The sequence below is a fragment of the Bicyclus anynana genome, chromosome 17 (assembly GCF_947172395.1).
Source record: "Bicyclus anynana chromosome 17, ilBicAnyn1.1, whole genome shotgun sequence".
Classification (NCBI taxonomy): Eukaryota; Metazoa; Arthropoda; class Insecta; order Lepidoptera; family Nymphalidae; genus Bicyclus; species Bicyclus anynana.
In genome coordinates this window covers 6,767,025-6,772,549 of record NC_069099.1, presented here as the reverse complement: position 1 = coordinate 6,772,549, position 5,525 = coordinate 6,767,025, and positions in this window count along the sequence as shown.

Sequence of the window (5,525 nt, the reverse complement as noted above, 5' to 3'; positions counted from 1 at the left end):
GTAAACGATGGCATACTTAATTTTAGCTTCCAATAGTATTTTATTTATGGTCCTCTTTTAAATATACTACACAATCTAGCATAGGACAAGCAGTGGAAATTTGCACTGCGCGCATATTTGGGACGATCCTTTGAAATTTAATTTCCTCTGGGGTTTTAATTATCAAGATGTCTGGTCTTTCAGTGAAGGAATGGCCGTAGATCCGTTGACAGTGATGTCCATGACGTATTTATTAATTCCAACATCTTCAGTCTGTACTTCTGAGATCTGCTTGTGATTAAGATCGTTACCCGAAGTAGCCGTAGTCTTAGTCTCAATTGTAGAGTAGAGTAAGGTGACCGAATCGATTGCACGCCGTGCACCTGGAGGGAGGTTTTTCGCACTTAAAGCTGCGGTGACCTACCTCGTCGCAATTATGGCATTTACCCGATAATGAAGCTTTATCACAATTAAAACAGTCGTTACAGTTAAAACACCGAATTAACTGATTAAAATAATTACCTGATTTAGAAGAATCTGCTTTATTTGTGTTGACTGCGTATCTACCTTTCCGCATATTGTCAAGATCCCTGCATATACCTAAATTAACAGTTTTAAAATATTTAAGTACCTGTTCTGGTTCCCGACATTGAGCTGCTTGTGCGCCTACTTTTATAGCTCGATCCTCTACACCATGTAACAGACATGTTGCCTGTTTTCCGGATATTTTGCACCTATTTGACCTTTGCGTAGTAATAATGTTCTAATGACTCACCATATTTTACCCTTTTAGACAACATTTCGGTTAAGAGTTCGGCATAATCCTCTTTACATGGAAAAGATTCTATTAATTTCTTTTTCCATTTCAGCCACGTATGTAGTATCGAAGTTAAACCCTGATACCATGTTCTGGCTACGCCGGTTAATTTTGGCAATGAGTAGTGTATGATTTCCCTTTTTTCCCAACCATATATTTCGGCACACTCCTCCACTTTATTGATCCAAGTTAAAATAGATTGGTCGTTAGACCAAGGGTCGAACTCCGGTACCACATTCGTATTAAACGTTATTTTAGGTTTATCCGAACTCTTAACTTTTTCTAAAATAGCTAAAAATTTATCCATCATATATTCATCTTTACGTCTTAACGTTTTCGACCTTTTTGGAGGCGGCGACTTGCCGACTGAACTCGAAGAATCGCTTGTTTCATTGTTTTCAGTTTCAGCGTGACGTCGCTTTGACCGTGATTTTCTGTTCCTTCTACTAGATTCTTTCCTTGACTCTCCTGTACAACCATCCGTATCAGACATATTTCCTCCTCCATTTACATGTTCCGGTTCTTTTCTAAACTGTAACCTCAACCCCCCACCTGGGATTGAGTTCCTTAGATGAGACCCCCCACCTGGGGCCTCACCCCTCCTTAGGTGAGACTCCCCACCTGGAGCCTCACAACCTCCTTAGATGAGACCTCCCACCTGAGGTCTCACCCCTCCTTAGATGAGACTCCCCACCTGGAGCCTCACCCCTCCTTAGATGAGACTCCCCACCTGGAGCCTCACCCCTCTTTAGATGAGACCCCCCCACCTGGGGCCTCACCCCTTGCATATATGACCCATCACCTAGGGTATCCTTCCTTGACATCATCCCTCCACCTAGGGATTCTGTCCTTTGCCTTAACTCCCCACCTGGAGTTTTTTTTCTTTTAGACCCTTTACCTTGGGTATACTCGGTATCATTTTCCATTATCTGAAACTTTCAAGAACCCAGCTTAGAATTTTATATATATAAAATAAAAAATTCGTACTATTTTAAAAGTTCTGATACCTATTTTCGATTATCTATAAGTTTGAATAAATACGGTTAGTAATATTTTTTTTATTTTAACACGTGGTAATCTTTCTTAGATGTTAAAAATGTAAACAAAAAAAATATCCAATAAATAAAAATAAAAAAAAAAAGTGTATATAAAAAAAACTAAAGTATCCAGAAGAATTAAAATATATAAATATAAATAATAAAAAAAAAGAATCTCATATTAACACCAAATCGAGTTGAATTTATTTTTGTGATTCATTCAATGATAATTTTATACTATAGACCCTACAAAATCACCGCAAAAGGTGATCCGAATAATAGGCTACAACACTGAGTGAACACATGCACAATCTTGTCTTTATTTCTATTATATACGTATGTATATCTATAGTTTTTACACTTTCTGAACAGACAACTCGACATTGTACGTATTTAGACGATATTTAAGTATAATTGTTTTAAATAATCGTTCATTGTTGACCACATCTAACATTGAATTGAGTATAAATTTCCTCTTTTGAAAGCCTCATTTTTCATGCGTTAGTGAATTGTATTGGATTTATTACCTTCGAGTTACACTTAGTTTATTATTTTGCTTAGGTAGACAATGCTTTTATTTTTAAGTTTGAGTTTTAAGTTAGAATGCAAGTACTTACGTTTTTCCGAGCGCGTGGACGTAGCAAGAAAATGTAAATTTTCTTGATTATCCCACTTCTGATCTGTAAGGTTCAGGCCAGTGTGGAAGTAAAACGTCGTAGTGCACAATAACAAATTTACTATTTATTCACTTATCTTAACTTAGTAACACTTTTTAGTAATCACTGCAAAATCTCAAGACTGAATGCCCGACTCGACCGCAGTCGTCGTACCCCCCTACCGACCCACAGTTGGTCGGCCGTGATTGGTCGACGTCTGCGATTGTTCGTGCTCACTGATTGGTCGACATCAATTGAGCATCTTTTTATTAAATAAGAATCAAAAATAACACTTTTAGAATTGAAAGTACATATAACAGTTATTTAGTAGACATATAATTCTACGGAAACCTAACAATCATCATCATCATCATGCCAGCCGATGGACGTCCACTGCAGGACATGGGCCTTTTGTAGGGACTTCCAAGAGATTTCCTTTTGTAGGATACTGAGCCATCTGCATCCAGCGAATACCTGCGACTCGCTTGATGTCGTCACTCCACCTGGTGGGGAGTTGACAACGCGCTTTTTAGCGCGGAGTCGCCATTCCAGCACCTTGGGACCCAAACGGTCATCGGCTTTTTGAGCTATGTGCCTCGCGCCACTTCAGTTTCGCGACACGTTGTCTGTACGCCTCATTATTATATCCAAAGTCTCATTGGTCCCGCGATAAGCTGGTTCAGCTACGGATAGTTAGGTCCAGAGTTCGAATACCGGGTCAGGCCATTAAAAAATACGTTAATAGGATTTTTCTTCAGCCTGGAGTTGACAAGTTAGCGGTGTTATTACACCCCTGTCCCTCGGAGAGCATTTAAAGCCATCGGTCCTGCGCCTGATCTTTCACCGGTCGTGTCGGTCTGCCGCCCTATCGGACTATGAGGAGGGAATAGAGAGTGCACCTGTGCTTGTACACACTTGTGCACTATAATATCACCTGCGATATAATATCACAGTTGGGATATTATTAATATAATATCTAAATACAAATGGTCTACCGATTGTAACCTTAATATAACCTTAATATAAATTGTATATAAATTAGGAGTATGCTAATAGTAAAGCAATTTTGTAAAAGTAACAGGGTATCTGCGATCATTACTTTCGGAGCTACAGGGATTTAAAGGGTCAGATTTGCGGCGCTGCCGCGGATCTCTGAAAAACTCCCCATATAAATCGGTACGAACTACTGACATCGTAGGTCATAATGATTCTTAGATTTGTATGGGCGTTCAAACAAAATTACAAATATTCTTAGTTTTTACTATATTAATATCAAAAATTATCCCTAATATTTATAGTTCATATATTGAAAAATGTCACATTTAATTGAAGGACACTAACGTATGAATTTTCATCTAATTACGATAATAGATTTTGAAATTTTATATTCTTATTTATTTTGCAAATATCCAGACAATCTTTGCTTTTTATGCATAAACTAGTTAACATTGACCTTATTTATCCGAATTTATCATAAAAATCGATATATTCAAACCTAGTCATCATCCCCATTGTTCACATAAATATATTAGGTTTACTTCTTATTCACCACCCATTCCGGTTGTCTGTCCGACTAAGTTTTATGTAGAAAAACAGGATTTGTGGCAATCTCGTATATTACTCTTAAACCCACCATTGTACCAGCGACACTTTCCGCATCGTGAGTTTATTTTCAGTTAAGAAAGAAAAGAAAATGCATTTTCTTTTTCTTTTGTTGAAAAGTACTACAATGCGCTTAATTTATCTCGCAACACAACTGTTTAACCGCGACAATATTTTCTAGAACACCGTCCACTACTCATTAGGCTTCTAATTTATGTTTTTACTTTTTTTTTAACAATGGAATGATACTGTTTTGTGTGTTAGCAAATTGCTTTCAGTTTGAGAGTTTGGTTGTTTCGTTGTCATCAACCCATATTCAGCTGAGCTCGAGTCTCCTCTCGGGGGTTGAGATGAGAGGGAGTTAGGCCAATATTCCACCACGCTGGCCCAATGCAGATTGGCAGACTTCAAACACGCAGAGAATGAAGATAATTCTCTGGTATGCAGGTTTCCTCACGATGTTTTCCTTCACCGATTGAGACACGTGATATTTAATTTCTTAAAATGCACACAACTGAAAAGTTGGAGGTGCATGCCCCGGACCGGATTCGAACCCACACCCTCCGGAATCAGAGGCAGAGGTCATATCCACTGGGCTATCACGGTTGGTTGTTTGCGTTATTTCAAATCACTGGATAACCAATGCGCATGGTGTGTTTTTTATTTAATAAAAAAATAATATAATATAATATTTTTTTTACTTGAAAGGCATTATAATTTAAATCATTTATTTACAAGTAAATATTTTCTTTATCCAACTGTATTATATTTTAAGAAATCAAATATCACGTGTCTCAAAACGGGAAAGGAAAAACATCGTGAGGAAACCTGCATACCTGAGATTTTCTTAATTCTCTATGTGTGTGAAGTCTGCCTATCCGTGGTTGACTAAGGCCTAGGCTCTCTCAGACGAGACTCGTGCTCTGTAAGCCGAATATATTAATTGTTGATGATAATGATTTTCTTTAAAAATATGTATTTATCTATAAACTACTACTACGCGATACTGCTGTAAAATGCCATGAATTTAATTATCTTAAAAGATTATAAATTAAAAAAAATAAAGTACTGTCTTTAATACTGGAAATACATACAAACTTGACTTACACAAAATATATTGCGTAAATTAATCATGAAGTTTAAAGTTTCGTGCGATGTTGACATAAAAAGGCTCATTTACAATCCCCAGACTATTAATTAAGATCATCAACGGTAAAGTGATATAAGTATCGATCTTTAATTTCAGTAATACTGATTACATTGATATAAACCGAAATTAGGTCTTCCTGATTATGAAGCAAAACCTGAATTTTCTGTTCATTCAGAATCTCTAAAGTTTACATACAGACCGTAAATCTTCGTGTAAAGTAAAGTACAGTGTGCCTAGGGGAGGAGGAGTTCAATGTTTTCATACTGTTACTATCGCGTAAAGTA